This window comes from Taudactylus pleione, unplaced genomic scaffold, assembly GCF_031769625.1.
Source record: "Taudactylus pleione unplaced genomic scaffold, aTauple2 ptg000015l, whole genome shotgun sequence".
In the NCBI taxonomy this organism is placed as follows: domain Eukaryota; kingdom Metazoa; phylum Chordata; class Amphibia; order Anura; family Myobatrachidae; genus Taudactylus; species Taudactylus pleione.
Window position 1 is genome coordinate 35677247 of NW_028284417.1, and position 22329 is coordinate 35699575.

Below are 22329 nucleotides of genomic sequence, written 5' to 3' on the forward strand. Positions count from 1 at the left end.
AGCACCAGACCCAAAACGGCTGGGCTGTAATGCCACAGCCCGGAGACCCTTTCACCGGGGCTCCGGGTCCAAATTACGGGGGAACCATACACATTTTGTTCCCCATAATCTTAGAAACCAGGACAGGCTGGCAAGCCTGGGGCTGGTTAAGCTTTAGGGGGGGGGGGCTATGTATTTTTTTTATCCTCTTTTACCCAGTTTTTTTACAGGTACAGGTACAACACAAGCTGCTTACACATATCTCACTGATATGTGCAGGCTGCTTGCTCGGGAGAGTTTTGCAGATAGAAAACACTGCAATCTTGAGTGAGTCATCTCCTGCAAAACCTGCTACTCGGGGGAGAAATCTCCTGCAAAACCTGCTACTCGGCAGAGAAATCTCGTTCTGCTTCACCAGAACAAGATTTCTCTCAGTTAAGGGGGGACCCTATGTCATTTTTTTTCTGATATTTAAATTTATTTTCTATATTTACAGGCAGAAATATACACGGATCACAGCGATCTGTGTATGTTTCTGCCAAACTCTCAGATCACAGGCAGGTGTATTTTTTTCACGTGTTTTTACAGGAGAGTTTTCCCGTCTCATGAGAGTTTCGAAACTCTCTGCTTGGTAAATTCCAGAATCCTATCTTCACCAGTGAAAAGGTTCTTGAGTTTTGCCAATGGTGAATTGAAGAGAGTTTGCTAACTCTCCAGTATTTTCCCGTAGCAAAGGAGATCTCTCTCCCGAGTTTGACATTAGTAAATTTGAGAGTGGGAAAAAATGGCCAAACTCTCCAGAGTTTGCAAACTCTCAGCTTAGTAAATTTACTCTGTATAGTCAATGCTAAACCTCACACATCAAATTTAAAATAGTAAAAAATATAGAATTTTGGTAAGTGACTTATATAGAACCTGCATCTTCAAGAAACACAGAACTATTATATAATAGCAATAAACATTGAGAAGTTCAGGTTGGAGCCAATTGACGGTTCCCAGGAGCTTAACAATCCAGCCACGCAGCTGACTCTCATGGAGTTGAGAAAAATTTAGATTCCCCATCCGCCACAATCCGGAGTTTGGATGGGAATAGCATAGCATATGATAAATTAAGGTCCCTGAGTCTACGCTTAATAGGAAGGAATGGGGCCCTATCCTTTTGGACCTCTATTGCAAAATCCGGGAAAGTAGAAATCTTCACGCCATTTCTAGTAAAAAGTCCCAGCCGTAACACTGCATCCCGGTCTTTATAATTTAGCAATTTCGCAATAAAGGTACGAGGTGGAGCACCATGCAGGTGCATGCAGGTAAAAGAGTCCCTGCCATAGGATGCAACAAGCCATGTTTCCAGAAATGATTCCTCCTCACCCTGTGGCAGCCCAACAAATCGGACATTGTTCCGGGGTAGGTCGACCCTAAATATCAAGCAATTTGTTTTGAATAGTGGCCATTTGTTGACTCATAGAAAAGACCTTATCTTTCAGGGGATGATGCAAATCCTCTAGGGTAGATATGTGAGTTTCCACCTCACCTGTTCTCTGACTTGCTGCACATCCTGCAGCAGGAGAGAGAGAGAGCATTGCACCTTCTCAATTTTATCTAAAAGACGTTTCTCACTACCTGCAATTTCCTCCAGTACTTGCTGCAGAGTAACTGCAGGTGGGGCCCCAGTACTCAATCCCTGCGAGTCACCCACAGCTTCTGGTTTAGAGGATTCACTTTGTAATGGAGGATGCAGAGCCTGAGAGGGATGCTGGCGAGCAAACCTCTCCAACTCAGCTGCTGCGGCAGCAGCCTGCCCAGACTTTCCCATAATAGCAACACTCAGTCCCGTTGTGAGAAGATATAATATGCAGATATGGAGGGGTAGAGGAGAAAGGAGCCAGTCAGGAACCGTGTTATTATATAATATATTAGCAGCACTCAGTCCCTCAAAGAGCCAGGCAGGAGCTGTGCTAATATAATATGCAGGCAGGGAGGGCTGGAATAGGACGGAGCCAGTCAGAAACTGTGAAGTTAAATAATATATTAGCAGCACTCAGTCCCAGAGAAAGCCAGGCAGGAGCTGTGGTAATATAATATGCAGGCAGGGAGGGTTGGAGGAGAATGGAGCCAGTCAGGAACTATAATACTATATAATAGAGCAACATCCAGTCCCACAGTCAGGAACTGTAGGGTTATATAATATATGAGCAGCACTCAGTTCCACCCAGAACAAACCAGAAGTTGTGGCACTGGCAATATATAATAACAAGGCATGGTGGAATGGAGGAGGAAGGGAAAATGGACGCCAGATCAGAGAAGCCCCACCCACTTTACAATCTGTTTGGTGAATAGAGCAGACAGGCAGCAAAGGCAAGGCATACTTTATGAAGGTAGGGCAGGGCACCCCTGGGGAAATAGACTGAGGTCTCACCGCCCTCCCCACCGCTAACCTGATCCCAGCATTCGGATGAGAGGGCTCCAACCGCGCCCAAGACAGCACGCAGTCACAGGTACTCAGTGCAGAAGGGGAGCAGGATCACAGCAGAGCAGTGGCTCACAGTGGTAGCAGCATCAACCAGGGACTGGAACACTCCCACTGGTGCCCCGTACACTTAGAGGTCCAATGCGACCTATATACAGCCGGTCTACTGGGTCATGATTGCGAAAAAGGATCTTGAGCCGGGGAGCTCTCCAGACCCATGACTCACTCCTTTACCGCTGTAGCCACACCCCCCCCACAATTGAAGGATTAAGCAAGGTACGCACTATGCAATTTTCAAGCCAAATTTGTAGATATTGTGTTGTTGGTCAGATGATTATTTAGTGTGTACGTTGTACCTGGGCCTGATGGTTAGTCCAAAATTATGTAGAATCGCCTTCCCATATAATGCTATCTCGTTCTTGTCATTTTTGTATCATTCAGAAAATGCAGTGTCTACATACCTCGGCCCAATGTAAGCCAATAGTCTATCATACACATATTTTGCTTGTGGGCATTTGTTTTTAAATTAGCTATGATGTATTTCCTCAGCTTGTCAACAAATGAACGACCATTATGTCAGTAGCACAGGGGAAGGTAATGTGTGGCACCCCATTTCACATGGAAGCAGGCCTTTCACAGCAACATGTACTGTGTCCTGGCAGAGGCATAAGTTCATACCAGGAGCCTGGAGGCAAGATAGTTGTTGGTGCCCCCATTTGATTGCATGCATTACAAACACTCTAGCCCCAGTAGCACTCACATATGCTCCCCCAAACCCACATTCAATGCTAACACCCCAGCAGTGCCCAGTCACACACTCTCCTCCCCTGCATTCACTACCAACACCCCAGGAGTGCCCAGTCATACACTCTCCTCACCCTGCATTCACTTCCAACACCTCAGCAGTGCCCAAACACACACTCTCCTCCCCTACATTCACTTCCAACATCCCAGCAGCACCTAGTCATAGATGCTCCTCCTACAGCATTCACTGCCAACACACCAGCAGCACCTAGACACAGACCCTCCCCCGTGTCTTCACTACTAGCACCCTATCAACACCCAAATATACACATTCTCATCTGCTTTTACTGCCAACATACCAGCAGAACCCACACACTCTTCATACTGTCAGGATGTGGCCTGGGATCGGCTGCTACTCAGCATTTTGCCAGCTTCCCCTGCTCTTCCTGATGGTCAGACACCAGGTACAGTGGTGGATGGCGTGGTGAGTGTTCTCTTCAGGGTCTACTAGGACTATGCTATGGGTGCAGCCATGATGGTCCCTATCACCTGACTAGTCCCTCATCCAGTGGTAGCCTGGCCAGCTCTCAGCTGACTATCTCCTCCAATGGATGGCTACCTAGGGGTATAAAGCAGGACTCCAGGTAACAGGAAGGGGCCTGTTCAACTTCGTTCACTCTCCAGTGATTGTGGCTATTACATTGCTCCAGGCTCCATACTGAGATATTCTACGGTGCTTCCCTGTCTTAGGATCTCCAGTGTGCTCGTTCAGCTCTCACGCTGATTTCTAGTGTCATGTTTTCCAGCTCTCATGCTGGTTTCTAGTGTTCAGCTCTCATGCTGATTTCTAGTGTCATGTGTATCAGCTCTCATGCTGGTTTGTAGTGCTCAGCTATAATGCTGATTTCTGGTGTTCAGCTCTCACACTGATTTCTAGTGTCATATATTTCAGTTCTCAAGCTGATTTGTAGTGTTAATTATTTCAGCTCTCACGCTGATCTCTAGTGCAATTTTATTTCATCTTTCACGCTGATCCCTAGTGCTGTACTATTCAGCTCACATGCTGATCACTAGTGCTATAGATTTCAGCTCTCACGCTGATCCTTTGTGTTATATTATTTCAGCTCTCATGATGATCCCTTGTGTTAATTATTTCAGCTCTCATGCTGATCCCTTGTGTTATATATGTCAGCTCTCACGCTGATCCCCTGTGTTATATTATTCAGCTCACATGCTGATCCCTTGTGTTATATTATTCAGCTCACATGCATCAGCGTGCTCACACACTGACCCCTAGTGTTGTATCTTTACTGTCTCCATGCTGGTGTCCTGTGAACTAACTCTGTAACCTTTCTTGCATCTGGATTCCAAGTACCCCCCAGTACCCTATCCTGCATCTGGATACAAGTGCACTCAGTACCTTATTCTGTGTTTGGTTCCCAAGTGGTCTCAGTACCCAATTCTGTGTCTGGATACAAGCACACTCAGTACCCTATTCTGCATCTGGATCCCAAGTGCCCTCAGTATCCTATACATTGTCTGGATCACAAGTGCACTCTATACACTTTATCTAGTCTCAGTGATATTCTCCAGTGTACCTCCTATGAGTTATTCTCCAGTGAACCTTCTATGTGCAATTCTCCAGTGTATTCCCTACGAGTGATCTTCCAGTGTATTTCCTACGTGATGCTCATCAGTGTATCTTCTATGAGTTATTCTCTAGTGAGCCTTCCACATGCTATTCTCCAGTGAACCTTCTATGTGCAATTCTCCAGTGTATTTCCTATGTGTAATTCTCCAGGGTATTTCCTATGTGATGCTCATCAGTGTATCTTCTACGAGTTATTCTCTAGTGAACCTTCTGCATGCTAGCCTCCAGTGATACCCTCTACATGCTATCCTCTAATGTGCTCTGTATGATTATCCATCAAGTACGTTCTCTACGTGTCTCTCACCAGTGTGTTCTCTATGGATTACTTCCCAGTGTGGGTAGTTATCTTTCTCTACCCTGCCACCTTCTTTCATCGCTAGTTTCCGGGTACCTGACCTGAGTGCCACGACCTGCTCTCTGGGTGCCGTGAAGCCCAAGTCCCAATTGGACGGGTCACTGGTGAAAACCACCAGTGGGTTAGGCTCTGCGCCTCAGGTGAGGTCTCACCAACACTTTAGCTAAGGAGGAAGACATACCTACTTCCTCCTCATCTGCTGTCACTCCACACCTTAGTAACCCAACTTCCAGCCCTCTAACCAAAAGTTCCTTGTGCATGTTCGTGACACCTACATTCACTGCCACACCAACATAGCAGCAACCAGATACGCACTCTTCCACCAATTAATAACCAACACCCCAGCACACAAACACTACCTGTTGCTGATCTGGGTTTTCCATTCTTGCTATTTGCTGCTCCCACAGCAACAGCAGAGGGAGCAGGTCCCAAATATGTAAGGGGGAAGAGCCAACAAAGGAGGGGCCATGCACTCCAGCCTCTGCCGTGCCCTTTTATGTACCTTGGTGTGGTTCCTTTCTGGAGATCCATCTCTAGAGACCCAATTCCAGGGTGTGGGCCCTGGGAGAGGGAGGACTGTGGCACATGCATCCAGGGCTCTCTACTTATTCTTGCACATAAAGTGAACCTGGAGCAATGAAGGAGGTCACTTTGCTCCCTTTAGAGCTGCGCTCAGAGGTGACCACCTTACATTGCCTCCTGTATTTATACCTGTTCCCCAAGTGAGTACACTTACCAGTGCCAAAGTATTGCTGTAATTACTCTTCACATGCACATGTAGCAATCCCCCATCACATTACTTATCCCCTTTAAGATGGACTGTGACAGTGTGCATATTCCACCAGTTGTGACATCTATGCCCAAGTATTGTTGTGATGTGCTTCACCAGGAAACTGTAGCATACTCATTCAATTTACTTCTCACCTTTAAGATGGCCTGTTACAGTGTGCATATTCTTCCCCCTATGTCAGTGCAGACACCTTTGTCCCAGTATTGCTGACATATGTATCATCCACCTTCACTTTACCTGTGCCCAAGAAGTGCAGTCAATAGACTTCCTATGCGCGCCTCCGGCACCCGTTCCCAAAAAAGGGGTGTGGTTTAAAGCACTGTTTTTTTTTAAAACCGGTTTAATATCTATGCATCCCACTAGAATATTAATTATATAAAGCTGAAGATTATGGGACTGATTCAGAAAGGGACGCTGCTGCTATTACGCACGCAATCGGACAATTAATATGCACTGTGCATGTGTTTGCATCGCAGTGCGTGTGTGCAAACTAGCAATTGCGATGATTTTATTAAATAAAATACCAATAAAATTCAATATGCATTGATCCTTATTTTCACATATTATATATGTTTAAAACATTGTAAGAAATAAATACGTGAAAAATTAATGACAAATGGTCCTGTACCAGCATAGACAGTGAGGGCTCCCAGCTGTTCCATGTACAGTAGCAGTATGTGTGTGTGGGGGGAGAGGGATTGCTTATAAGATATGGGACATGGAGCAAGATGTTACATTTTTCTGATATACTGAGATCATTACCCCAGTTGGAGACTCCTCAGGCATATCCCCTGCTCAATACCCTGCTTAGTGTTAGGTTCTCTTACCTAGTGCTGTCGGGATTCTCACTGTCGGGATGCCACTGTCGGTATTCTGACCAGCGGCATCCCGCCTGTCGGGATTCCATACCCAAACCCTACAAAATGCAAAAATCACAAATAATCACTTTTGGGTTAGTTTGCGCAGGACCAACTCCCCAGAATGCCTTTTTGTTGATGTCAGCCAGCCAATAGACATAAAGGTCAGCATTCCCACCACACTGCAATGGAGACATGATGTCTGCAATAGAGGAAAACATGCAGCCCACCAGGGAAGAAAGGAAAATGGGGGGGGGGGGAATGGCAAGATATGTGAAATCAGTGCCCAGAGAAGGAGGAAAAAAATGACAAGAAAGTCTATGGAAGTATATATGTAATAGACTGTGGACTGCAAGCATTGGTGAGTCCCATGCGAGAGTGCCAATGTTTTAAAGTAAAACCAGGTTGATTTTGCCTGTTAAATAACTGCTACTTTAAATCATCAGGCAGTATTGCATGGGAGTCGCTGATGCCTGTAGTCCGCAGGCTATATTACGCATGCCACAATATGTAAAATAGTTTCACCCATAACTGAGAGAAATGGAAGGGATGGTCCAGATACTCGACCAGAAGGACTATGACTGTCTGAAGAAGCCTTATTAAAAAGTAAAAAAAAACAATTATTGAACAGAAAGAATTATGCAACATGTGTTCCATGTCATTCAAGAATTATTCAGTAAGAAAAGAAGGAAGGAGCAGCTACACAATCGGTGGTCAGACCTGAAGCATCAGAGAGAAGGAAGCTGATGGAACTTCAGCATAACATCAAACGTAGTAGTGTCGCCTTCTTCGTGCTACCTTATGCAGCTTCTCATGATAAAAGTCTGTATAGTGACATAATATTAACCTGTTTGTTCAAGGACAAAACAGGTGTAATCTTCCAATGTGCAACCACAAGGCCCAAAGATTAGCATCTACATGTAGTCAAACGGGAAAATATTACCGGTACATTATGTTGAGTACCAACAATGTGCAACTCTGTGCATTGATTTTAATTTTTTTTTGTAATTTTCCACTAATATAAAACATATTTTTAGTTTTTTACAAAGATGATTGCTGCAGTTTTGGAAACACCAGACTCTATAGCGATGCATCAGCACTTAAAAAGGTAAGTATGTGCCCATTTTATACAATGGCTGAGATAATTAAAAAAAAAAAGTCAACATATCCCATAGTCTTAATTCACTTACTTTATTTTCCTTCCAACCCCCGTACAGACATAATAGTCATCTCAGATGAGAGTGCAGAGGGAGGAATGGATTCGTCCACCACCGAAAATCTTGAAATGGAGAGAGTACAGGACATTTTTTCTGTTTTAAAGAATTGTTGTGCAATGATTTGTGTAATTAAATTAAAGATAAGAAATTCACCCATAAGGCATTTGAATAAGAATGTCCACAGTACCATGTCAAAGTGTTCGAGGATCGGGGCTTTTAGAAAGGATTCATTGATTTAATACGTTATTTTTATCACAACCCAACCACATCCTTATTAATTACTTGAATCATAGGACCCCCCTTTTCTTTGGAGTGGGGCACCTGTCAGGGTTGTCCATTATCTCCTATTTTGTTCAATTTAGCTTTGGATCCTTTACTAAGAAGGCTTCAGAATTGGACTTCCTTTCAGGGTATAAAAATGTGGTCACCAGGAGATTACGTTATCAGCATTTGTTGATGATATTCTCTTTTATATAGCTGACCCCGAACAATCTCTCCCTCAGATACTTGATAAGGTAGCCTTATTTGGCTCAATTTCAGTCTTCCACATAAATATGGAAAAATATACAGCAATGCTACTTTACGACAGACACACTTATCCTTAATGGGCAGCTCGGCTTCCCATGCAATGGGCCAAAACAAACATAGCATACATGGGGATAGTTTTGCATATAACTGACTTATATAGGCTTATTGTGGGATGAGTTATTCATATTCTTTCAAATGAAAGAATACGCCTCCCTTTGTCCTTTTTAGGCAGAGCTAATTTGCTGAAGATGGTGGCAATTCCACATTTATTTTATCCATTGTCAATATCAGATGTGCAACCAATCCATGCCGTTTCATTAATTTATTTGGAAGAGGGGTTGTGCTCAAATAGCTTCACGGAAGCATTGCTAACCAAAATCTAAATGGGGAAATATTCCCGGTTATTGTGATCTATAATCATGTGGCTCTTCTAAGGCACCTAAGCGATTGGCTCCATAAAAACTCCACATATACAATTACAAACACTTCCCTAGAACAGGGCTTTTTGGGCAACATGGATTTGATCTGCTTCTTCCACCAACAAGACAAGGAGATCTCAGACTCTTTAAAAATAAACCCATTTTTATGGACGACCAGGAAAATTTGGCATATCCTCCACCATAAAGCTGGCCTAAATGGACACCACCATCCCCTATACCTACCTCTAATTCAAATCCCTGAATTACTAGACAGCATGGCTGCTCATCCTCTCACAATGAAGAGATTGGCTAGAATGACCAATATTAGACATTTAGTATCGATAGCAAGCGCCTCTTAACAATTTGCTATGGTTAGCCCGTATCCTTTGACATTCTTGCAAACCCACTTTTATGTAAGACATTTTTCAAATGAGGAAAGGGATAATTCACTGAACCGGCTTCTGATGTAACCAGTACTAAAGTACAAAACCATATTGGTCCATTATACCCTTCTAAGGGATATCTTAGACCATTCTAGGATCACTGGGAGCATGTCCAAGTGGATGGCCCATTTCCCTGCTTTAACTATACCTATACGCAGTGGTCAAAGTGGGAATGTTGAAGTGGGGGTATGGAATATGGGTGAGTTAATATGAAAATGAGCACATGCCGGAGGTGCGAGAAATAAGGGAGGGCGTGGCCACGTGCCACTAGGGGAATGGCCACTCGAAACAATGATGTGTCAACATGACACCACCCGTTTCTTGTCACTCTGGGAGCATTTCACTTTAAGTACAATCTGTGCATGTCATGGTATAAGGAAGCTGGCTGGGACTTGTGGTACCTACTCTGCTGCAGAATCTCATCTCACTGACACCTGCTCTATTAGGAGGTTACATTTACTTTGTGTTCCAGGACAGGGGCGGACTGGGGCTGTATTTCAGCCCTGGCAGTCCACCCTGCATTCGCGTGTAAAGGGGGGCATGGTTTAATCAAGGCAGCGTGCCGCGAGTCACGCCCCATCTTTCCCCGGCTCAGCACAGCAGGCGCCGGCCCATCTATGCCTCCACACCTTCCGTCTCCGTGAAATCTTAATGATTTCGGAGCCGTTGGGTGGAGGGCGGGGGTCTTTTGCTTCACCCCTCCTCGAGCCGATCTTTAGGCCATCCACCCTTCTGGCATATGCCAGAAGTGCCCGATGGCCAGTCCGGCTCTGCCCCTACCCCTCCCTCCCTGGTGCCTAACCCTATCCTCCCCACCTAGTGACTTAACCTAACCTCCCCCAACCCTAAACCTAACCCTCCCCCTAGTGCCTAACACTAACCTCTAACCCTAAACTTAACCCTCCCCCTAACCTCCGATACTTACCTTCGGGATGCTGGCGGTTGGGATTCCAACCCCTGAACAAAGAAAAAAAGAAAAAACAGCGCAGAATAGCATATCAATACAAGAAATGCAATAACTTGCAGAAAACACTCTGATGCACATATTGGCTCCATAGGCTATGATTTAACCAAATTATCAGTGAAATCTGAATTTCTGGCCATTTTGTGAACTGTTTTATCAGGAATATTTTTAATAAGTTGGAGTGAACCTCCTCTCAATAGAAATTATATTTTAAATATGTATAGGCCACAGCTTAGCTTGCAGATATGTCTTTCATAGTCTGCTTATATTCATGAGGATAGATGACATAATCATGTTGAAAAGGCTGACTATGTAATTACCATGTAGTTATATTTTCACAGAGCAAAGTAGGGCACGCCAAACAAATATACTGCCTTGCACATTGTTTAGTGTTAATTTATGTGCCTGATAAATGATATATTCAAGGCATAAAGTTAGGGTGAAGAAGATCTGTATTTATCACCCTCATTATTATTTATAAACATGTCAAGGTTCTCCTTCTGTTAAAAGTTAATTTTCCAATCTTAAAGAAATTACCTCTCCCCTTCATTTCCAGTGATTAGTTATAATAAGTAACTTTCCGTATTTGTGTATAGAGATAATTTTGGAAACAGTTTTTTTCTTAATAATACTACAGAAAAATATCAGTAATTATGTAATGACTGCAGAAATTGCATTTAGGTAAATGAAGAGAAATCATTTTTGTATTGTGTGTCTCTAATTTATATGTAATTACCAGTTATAAAAGAACATTCCTGGTATGCATAATGACAATCTATTGTCCTTGTGTAAAAAGTCAAGGTGTTTTCATTCAAGGTTTCTCCTTTTCAGCTTATTCCTGGCTGGTTGGGGAGACAGAAGCAGCTGTTTCTATGACATGGTTCATAATTTTTCCTGATATGAGAAAGCCAGCTGGCTATATTCCTATTATATCTAACCCATGGAAAATTTAATTCTGGGAATTTTACTTATAAAGCAGAAAGTGGTCCTTGACACATACACATGCTTATTACCAAATTATTTAATAGGAATACCAAAAACATTACCAGACAACGAAACTGATATTGCTCGATAAGATATTAAAATGGAGATCCACAAGTTTAATATTTATAAGGTTCGCATCATTCCTAATGAAACTTGTGTTACGACATTTGCCCATTTTGAAACTTTATTATGATAGGGTGCTAAAATGTTAATTGAATACATAGAAATAAAATAAATATACAATAAATATAAAATATACAAATTAAACACAATCTACATTTCTACATATTTCTGCCGATCTTTACATACATGGAAAACCACCATTATATTGATACGATGTAAAAAAGATTAGACCAAAAACACATACCATATTATTTGATTATCTAATAAAACTCATTAAAACATGTGTATCTGTTACAGATTGGGTTTATGTAAAGATTGGAGACTGCACCTTGTCTATTTGCATATAATGCCTCAGATTCATTCCTCCCAGATTGTTTATACTGTCTTGTACCACTATTTATATCTTTGCACCTATCCCCTCCTGCATCAACTCTCTTCCTATTTTAGACACTCTCTATCCACTATTTAAAACTATTTCAACTCATCTAATTTACACCTCTCTCCAATAGCTTTTTCTACCCATCTATCATACTACCTTGCACTTGACAACCAACTTCTAGGTTGACATATATTGTTCTTACATTTGAAATGTGAAGACAATAGAACATACATACTCTTACAAAATCCTGTGTCACCTCCTCTATTATATTGTACATACTCATTTATGGTATGAGCACTGACTTTGCTAAGGGTCCAGACATTTAGGAATCAGTGCAGCAATTTATGGTGTGGTGGGAAGTATACTACTGTAGGTATATGTTGAGTTGCAGTTACTGTCACCCTTATGTTTGCATCATGGCATGTGAACACTTATGTACTGTAAGCATTGGAGGCATATGTAAGAACACTAAAATAATTGAGGTTGAAGGTTGTACTCCAAGGTATAGGTGGAATGAGGTTACAATCCATACAATAACATACTCATACAGTATTAACTTACACATATCTGAAAAACTATATATTGAGAGACAATTTACTATGTATACCTGCCTTGCCTGTTTAATTAACTGCTTAATAAATGACAGTATAAGATATGCTATTTAAAAAAGGTAGGCAGGCAGTCACCAAGCAACAGCTATTGTGTGCAAATGGTGAATAAGCAATAAAATTGTAAGTCACTAGTGACTGTTAGGGGTCTATTTACTAAGCAGTGTTAGGAGAGAGTGAAAAGTGATAAGGTGCCAGCCAATCAGCTCCCAACTGTCATCTCCTAACACTGCTTAGTAAATAGACCAGTGCTCGAAGTGTGGCGGTATACAATGGTATGACATACCGCCACTAAATTTTTTTACCGTTTCTTTTTCAAAGATGGTAAAGTCGAGGCTCAGGGCGGAAGCGTGACTTGAGCGCCGATCAGGTGAGCAGACAGACAGCCTGCATGCAGAGTGACCAGCCACGCTAAGGAGCCTTGCAGTGCAGCCCATCAGTGATCCACCGCTCGGCTTGTTTCAACCCAGGAATGTTGGGGGCCGGACTGCTGCTGCTGCTTGAAATCCTGCGCAGGGTGTCACGCTGACCACGCAGGCAGTAGGAAGGGGGCGGGTCTGCATGCCGTATGATACACTGACCGAGTGAGGAGGACGGAGCTTCTACCGGGACTGGCTACATGTGACCTAAAGCTGCTGTCTGTTTCCGGGACAGCTGCCTTTCTCCTGGTCCCTACTGCTGGTTTTATTGACATCCAAGCAGCTGAGAGTGTAGTCCGTTCCCAGTGTCCTGTGTCTTGAGAGCGGGGAGCAGTGGCACCCATGTATGCAGAGACTAATAATGGAAGAATGACATGCAGGAGTGGAGGCAGAGTATGTGTGAAAAGTGGAAACAGAAAAGAGGGGGAGAGACTAAGAAGAAAAAAGGGTTTATGACAGTGAGAAGAAAAAGGGGGATGACGGGGGATGTCAGAGAAAAGAGAGGGAAAGAGACAGAAGGATAGATGGAGGAAGAAGGGAGAGGAGATGGAGATAGGGCCGGCGCTAGGCTTTGCTGCGCCCAGCGTCGTCCTGTGTTACCGCCCCTTCCCCCTACGCTCCCTCCCGCTGAGCTTACATATTCTCAATAGCCCCGGGAGGGAGGGTGGGCGTTTCTTGCGCCCGCCGGATACAGTGGCGCTCCCGGCGACAACCTGGCTTGTCCGTGCCTAGAACCACTCCTGGATAGAGAGGAGGTTTAGTGATGTGGCCGCCAGTCTCAATACCGACAGCGGAATCCCGGCAAGAGATGTAACATAGTCATCGAAATACCGATACCTATGTTAATCCCGACGCCGTCCCGCTGAGGATGCCAGCCCAAACGAAGGTAAGTCCAGGGCACCCTTAGCATTAGCCACGGGGGAGAGGGTTAGTATTAGGAAGGCTTGCGGAGTTAGCGTTAGGTTTGGGGGGGGGGGGGGGGATTAGGGTTAGGCACCCCTGGGGGGGAAGTTTAGGGTTAGGCACCACTGGGCGGAGGTTAGAGTTAGGAACCCCCCTGGGAAGTTTAGGTTTAGGGTGCAGGGAATGGGTGTTTAGGCACCCCTGGGGGGAGGTTAGGCACTAAGGGGGGAGGTTAGGGTTGGGCACTGCTAAAGGAGGGTTAAGGGGGGGGCATGGGAGGGTTAGGATACTTACCTACCCCAGTCAGGATCTCCTCCTGTCGGGCATCTGCTGTTGGGATTTGAACAGCTACACAGATGCCGGCTTTTTAATCCCATTCCCATACAGAGATAGGGAGAAAAGGTGAGCAAGAGAAATACATGCAGTAGTAGACAGAAATACAGGGCTAGGAAGGAGAGACATATGAAAGGGGAGGGGCACAGGAAAAATAATGGGGCAATATATATATCTATATTGATCCGACCAGCTACACATGCAGACAACATTTTTCAAACAATTTCTGTGCTCTCAAACCTGGCAAATGAGATGTCCAAAATATTGGTTTAGACTCGATACAAATATTCTTAACCCCGGTTTTGAGAGCACAGAAAGTTCTTAAAAAATGTGGTCTGCATGGGTAGCTAGTTGGATCAATATATATACATCATTGTGGGTGTTTAAACACGGTGAGTGCTGGGTTTTCTGTTTTTATTTATTTAAGCAATGTGGTCACAGGCCACTTGCACCCCAGTCCTGGGAATTGCGAGTGCAGGTCTGCACCCCAAATCTAGGAGTGGCGAGTGCAGTGGATTTCTGACTCTGTTTATGCGGTTAATTTTTATTAACCTTTTGGTAGCCGCCGCTGCTGCTATGTATCGGAGCCACCAGCAGAACACCCTTCTGCTGCGGCTCTGGGAACACAGTGATCAGTGTGATCACTGTGTAGAAGCAGCAGCAGCGTGGCTCTGGCAGCCGCCGCTGCGCAGCCGGGCCGCCAGCGGGACACCCTCCCGCTGTGGCTCCAGCAAAACAGTGATCACTGGCTGAAAAGCAGCAGTGGTGGCTCTGGTAGCCGCCGCTGTGCTATGTGTCTGGGCCGCCAGCGGGACACCCTCCCGCTGCGACTCCGGCAGTGATCACTGGCCATGTAGAGACAGCAGCGGCAGCTCTGGTAGCCATCGCTGTTCTAGATATCCGGCCACTCCCTCCGCCAATTTTTATAAGGGGCGACACACACACACACACACACACACTTTGATGTGGGATGGCAACCGACCATCGATTGTTTACAAACCATCAATAGTCTGACTGAAAACAAGTAGTTTGCCATTGCTGGTGGGCATCAATGTTGCACCATCGATGGCAACCCTCAATCAATGTTTAGGAAACATCAGCAGTTGTGGTCTACACAGATCACCTCAACCAATCGCTAAACAACTGATGGCTACTATCGATGGTACAGATGTCAATGCCCATCAATACAGCAGAACATAAAATTTTTATGATATACTGTGTTCTAAAAAAAATAAATAATCAAATAAAATAGTGATGGATAAATTTAAAATTATGTTCTGGACCTAATTCAATAATAAAAGAAACCGACAATTTTGGAGCGGTTTTTGGAAAAAGAATTCGTCAGTTAAGTGGTTAATAGGTTTGTACACAAATGTTATACACATAATTAGAATGTGTTCTTCACATTTCCAATCATAGACCCAGTATCTTTGTTACTTATACAGGAGAAGTCATACATAATGCTGCAAAGTTTCCATATCCATAATTAAAATAGTATATAACAGAGTTTAAAAAAAGATAGTATTTAACAGATACTTGTGTAGTCCATATAGCCATAGTTTACAATTAGATTTTTCCAAAAACTTAGCTTTAACAAGGGCTAGCAAAAATGCTTTTACTCACTCTATTCAGTCCAATGAAGTGTATGTCTCCCTCTGTTAGCAATAAATGCTGGGGGATCTCAGGGCTGTGTATTTATACTCCCTTATCCTGACATCACTTCCTCCTTCATTGGACATGAGGAAGTGTGCAAAAAGTGGACATAGGATTCTATATAATTGGAAAACATGGAATTCAATTATCCCATAATAAGGGAATTAACGTGTTGGCAATGTTCAGAGGTGAGGTAGTGTGCAAAAAGTGGACATAGGATTATATATATGCAGAATTTAGAACAATTAGCCTATAATGAAGGAATTAGAGTATTAGCAATGCGTTGGTGATACAGAAATTTGTTTAAATAATAGAATCCCCCTCGATTATCCCAGATAGCATTGTGCCATAGGAACGCATTAAATTAGAACTTTTCCTGCGTTCAAGCAATGGGGAGTGGAAATATCTAGCCTCCCACAATACTATGAGAGGGAGATGGATATAAATTTTATCTTAGGGTTTATGTGCTGGAATGTTTAGACAGTACTCAGCACTATCCAGTTTAATATTTCCTGCCTTAGGAGCATATGGCGATCTGCTCATGCGCTCCAGACTACAGTCACGATGGTAGAACACCCGATTCCTAGCTTAACTATTTCCTGCCTTTGGAATGCATGAAAGACGCATGCGCACCATTTGCGCAATCATGATGGTGGAACACATATTTTAGCGTAGGAATACATAACCATCTGCGTATGCTTTCCCCTAATTTTATGTGCCTGAGTATATAGTGGCTGGAAATAGGGATGGCCATAAATGTGGTCCCCATTGGTGGTCACCATCGATGGTAATATAACATTGATGGTTGAGATTAGGGCAACTAAGAAACAATTGATGGTTTCACCATTCGATGGTCCTCCCTATTTTTAGACTGACTTGCCCATGGGCCAACCAAGTTAGGGGTAAATCTTCTTGGGTGTCGAGGATGGAGCTATGCTCTGTAATATGGCACATAGTAAAAAATAAAAAATAAATAAACGGGAAGAATGAATAAAAACATATTATTAAAAAAAATGAAATTCAGTATATTGTGCCATCGATGGATGAAAAAATGGTTCTCCCACATCGATGGGAAAAACGTTCATATCGGCCATAAACCATTGATGATTCAAAACCTCAGTGGTCGATGGCCTTCCCCTGCCGGACGCATAGGGACTGATTATCTCATGCGTTCCATAGCTATTAATCTTTATTATAGGTGGTCCTTTATACATCTCTAGGTCATAACTAAATTATGCTATCACCAGGGAATGACATTGCTTCAAAGTGGTGATAAACAATGTGTGCTTAATTGTAGTGCTTTATTTCATATAGGTTATTTTTATTAAATACTATTATACTCCACTGTAGTTTCCAGTGGGATATATTGTATTAAAATATTAATTTTATGTGTGGTATTAAGGTAAACATACTTTGTGATCCCATTAAGTGAAATATTAATTAGAATATTATCTTATAATTTATGTCAACATATAGAATCACATATATATATACATCTACATACATATACATATATATACATGCACACACACTATACATATATATATATACATACATATATACACACATACATACACAACTCACGTGCCAAATATAGATGTATTTTTTTTTCTCTTTTTTCTTCTTTTGTGTATAAAGCCTTTGTGATCAAAACTTGTTTTACATAATTCCATAGTTACAATCTTTTACAATTTCATTAACATATTGTGTAACATAGTTTAGAAAAAAAATAAAAATTATACGTAGGTGCTTTATATAAAGAATAGCTTATGTGGCTTTATACATATAGTTAAAGATAGACAGACCTATAAGAAAGACACATTGTCGATCCCCTCATTTAGACCTTTTGGAGAGAGAGTGTTGAGGGTATATATCCAAAAGGATTCCCTTTTAGAGAGTTCTAATTCTCTACTTCCACCTCTAGGATTGAGTTTTATATGTTCCAATATGGTGAACGAAAGATCATTAATATCCGACCTATGGTGTTCTGTAAAATGCCTAGGTAGGCTATGTGTCTTTATATTATGTTTTATTTCTCAGATGTTCCTGGATGCGTATCTTAGTGCTCCTAGTAGTTTTTTATATATACATTAGGTTGCATTTGCATTTGATTCTATATATTACAAAACAAGTATTGCATGTGGCCACTTCATGGTATAGATGGAGCCATTCTCCTGTTTCCAATCAAATGTTTTCTTCTCCATCAACCTGCAGCAATTACAATGGTTGCATGGAAAGCAGCCATTCCTTTTAGGAAAAATTTGACTCGAAGAAGTTTCTCCTTTTTTGCCCTCCTCTAGTGATCTCAATTTGCTAGGGGCTATAATGCTTTTTAGATTTTTTGCTTTCCTAAATACAATATTAGGCTAATCAGGAATGTGAGGACCTAAAATGGGGTCTTTTAACAATAAATGCCAATGTCTCTTGAAGATTTTCTTGATAGCATAATATTCTCTATTGAATTGGGTAATTAATGTTTTTTTATCCCATTTCTTAGATACAACTTTGTTACTATCAAGCAGTTCATCTCTATCTCTTTGGGCTGCTTTTACTCTTGCTTCCTCAACTTTAGTAGGATCATATCCCCAATCTGTGAACTGCTCCTTCATCATTAGGGATTGGGACTCATAATCTTCCATAGAACTACAGTTTTTCCTGAATCTTAGAAACTGAGCATATGGAACATTATTAATCCATGATGGATGGTGGCAACTTGTGGATGGGATATAGCTATTTGCATCTGTTTCTTTGAAGAATGTGCGAGAATTGATGTTGTTACTGTCATCACTTTCCAGGACTAAATCCAAAAAATCAATGCTGTTTTTGTGACATTTATATGTAAATTTTAAGTTAAAATCATTCCTATGTATATACGTAATAAACTTTTCTATACTTTGTTTGTTCCCCTTCCAAATAAATATTAAGTCATCTATATATCTCCTATATAAGATTATATTCTTTTCAAATTCTGTATTAAAGATGAATTTATCCTCCCATTCCCCCATCAGCAGGTTAGCATGCGATGGGGCAAATTTGGTCCCCATCGCAGTTCCCTGCTGCTGGAGGAAGAACGGGTTCTCAAACTCGAAGAAGTTTGTTCTAGTATGAATGTTCTAGTATGAATAGTATACTATTTAGGATGAACATGACTCAGTCGATGACTTTTCTGGATCTTTTTCTAGTATATTACGTACTGCCTCTATTCCCTTATTATGGGGGATGGAGGAGTATAGGGCCTGAACATCGATGGTAAGCCATTGATAATCTTGGGACCAACTGACATCCCTAAGTAATTTAAGGAGGGTAGTAGAGTCCTTTAAATGTGATCTCTGCTTTTTAACATATGATTGTAACTTCAAATTTATGAAGTGGGATAAGTTAGCAGTTAATGAATCGATTCCTGCAATAATAGGTCTTCCAGGCGGACTATCTTTATTTTTATGTACCTTTGGAAGGTGGTAAAACATGGGAGTTATAGGATGCTTGACAAAGAGGTATTCAAATTCCTCTTTACAAATCATATTCTTTTTTTTGGCTTTGTTTAACAATAGGTACAATTCCTCTTCAAATGTAGGGGTAGGATTAGAGGTCAGTTTTTTTATATGTAGACATATCATTGAGTATTTTGTATGCTTCCTGTAAATATGAATCCCTTTTCTGTACAACTACCGCTCCTCCTTTATCTGCACTTTTTATTATCAGGCTCTTATCATCTCTTAGTGATGTAACTGCTTTTACTTCAACTGGGTTTAAGTTGTTATTATATTTATAAGAGTGGATTTTTATTTTTCTAAAGTCTTCTTTCACTGAGTCATAAAAAATCTCCAGATGACTGCCCCGTGATTCCACAGGGTAGAATTTAGAAGGCAAAGAGACCAATGGCTTCCTTTTTGGTTCATATGCCAATTTGGGGATATTAAAAAATGTCTTTGGATGAACCTATCCTCCCCACAGGTCGCAATTTTAGGAGGACCATCGAATGGTGAAACCATCAATTGTTTTTAGTTGCCCTAAGCTCATCCATCGATGTTATATTACCATCGATGGTGACCATCAATGGGGACCACATTTATGGCCATCCCTATTTCCAGCCACTATATACTCAGGCACATAAAATTAGGGGAAAGCATACGTAGATGGTTATGCATTCCTACGCTAAAATATGTGTTCCACCATCATGATTGCACAAATGGAGCGCATGCGTCTTTCATGCATTCCAAAGGCAGGAAATAGTAAAGCTAGGAATCGGGTGTTCTACCATCGTGACTGTAGTCTGGAGCGCATGAGCAGATCGCCATACGCTCCTAAGGCAGGAAATATTAAACTGGATAGTGCTGAGTACTGCCTAAACATTCCAGCACATAAACCCTAAGATAAAATTTATATCCATCTCCCTCTCATAGGCTAGATATTTCCACTCCCCATTGCTTGAACGCAGGAAAAGTTCTAATTTAATGCATTCCTATGGCGCAATGCTATCTGGGATAATCGAGGGGGATTCTATTATTTAAACAAATTTCTGTATCACCAACGCATTGCTAATACTCTAATTCCTTCATTATAGGCTAATTGTTCTAAATTCTGCATATATATAATACTATGTCCACTTTTTGCACACTACCTCACCTCTGAACATTGCCAACACTTTAATTCCCTTATTAAGGGATAATTGAATTCCATGTTTTCCAATTATATAGAATCCTATGTCCACTTTTTGCACACTTCCTCATGTCCAATGAAGGAGGAAGTGATGTCAGGATAAGGGAGTATAAATACACAGCCCTGAGATCTCCCAGCATTTACTGCTAACAGAAAGAGACATACACTTCATTGGACTGAATAGAGTGAGTAAAAGCCTTTTTGCTAGCCCTTGTGAAAGCTAATTTTTTGAAAAATCTAATTGTAAACTATGGCTATATGGACTACACAAGCCTCTGTTAAATACTATTTTTTATAAACTTTAATATATACTATTTTAGTTATGGATATGGAAACTATACAGCATTATGTATGACTTCTCCTGTATAAGTAACAAAGATACTGGGTCTATGATTGGAAATGTGAAGAACACATTGTAATTATGTGTATAACCTTTATGTGTACAAACATATTAACATGCATTATAATTATATGGTTTCTAAAGATCTATTATGGGCTATACACACACACCTACAGTATAGTCACTGTATTTTATATTTGTATGTGTATGTTTATATATGTATGTGTTGATAATGGATAAATACTTTTGAGTTATTATCACTGCCCCTTAGAGAAAACCAATGAACCCACTAAGGGAGGAATTTCATCCATATTATATTGTCCTCCTCCATTTTAGGTTTTACCACTTGCTTGGTCTCATCATTTTTACACACTGGGAGTATATGATGCATCTTCATATTTAAATTGCTATTAAGGAATCTGGTATGTATCCTTCTCATCAAATAGGGATGTTTATGTTGTCATTTGAATAAATGTACTTATAATAAAGGTACAATACTGTCCATTATACACTAGGTTACATTTATTGGTTGAGAAACATCCATCTAATCGTTCCAGTAAAATCTTTATAAGAACTACTTGGTATGTACTAATCCTCTTTTCCTAATAAATATACTTAAAATTAACAGGAGCCCTTATAAAGTAGAATTAATATTCTACTTTTCTATAAGCTTTTGAGAGACATTTTTTGAGCCTTTCCCAACTAAGGGACAGAAAATAAACTTATAATATTGAGGGGTATTCAGACCCAATCATTACAATATAAGGGTTATAAGAACCATCTGGTATATACTGAATTTATCATGAATTTTATTATGTTTTTTTGTGACATGTGACTGCAGTATATTGAAAATAAATACCAAATTTTATAATGTAATATTTTTCTGCATCTCCTATTTAGGCTTTTAAAAGCCCTTCTAGGAATTTCTCCCTATCAAGGGACAGAAAATAAGCTTATACTACTGAGTGTTCTAACCAGTTAAATATCATCAAGTGTTTGTTCAGACCAGTTCCATTTTTGGTATGTACTTTTATTATGTGTCTGTCATCAGTAGCAATTGTTAAACCTTTGATTGGATAAACTTCTGTTATTTGAACCTTCTCTTCTGTCTTCATGCTGTATAAATATTAATCAAAATTGATTACAAGTACATAATTATGGATATATCTGTTATACACTGTAAATATGCAATTGTATTTATCACCATATGTTTTATTTTTTTAAAGTGTTTACCCCTGATGAAGTCCCGTAGGTGGACGAAACACGTAGGATCATCGCTTTGAAAAACCTGCACCTACCACACAAGTAGTCCACCTAAGAGCTCACACCTGTGTAGGTGGCAGATAGCAACATCTATCCTTCTGTACTGGGGCAGGTTTACTAAAAGTTGTTTTATGCTTTTTATGTATTTATTTGTATTGTAAATTGCTTATTTTTACCTCTGTTGATATACCAAGAATAAACTATTCAGGTATAAGAATTATGGGCTACCATAGGGCTTTTATTTTATGAAC

The 22329-nt window shown here is 41.2% G+C and overlaps 1 long non-coding RNA gene across 1 annotated transcript; it reads right to left on the reverse strand.

Annotated features, from left to right (window-relative positions):
* Positions 1 to 8054: 8054 nt before the first annotated feature.
* LOC148542229 (uncharacterized) lies at positions 8055 to 15817 on the reverse strand. Its single transcript, XR_015878275.1, has 3 exons — positions 15787 to 15817; positions 10376 to 10407; positions 8055 to 8122 (listed from the first exon to the last, which is right to left on the reverse strand). It is a non-coding gene; the product is annotated as an uncharacterized LOC148542229 (long non-coding RNA).
* Positions 15818 to 22329: the final 6512 nt, after the last annotated feature.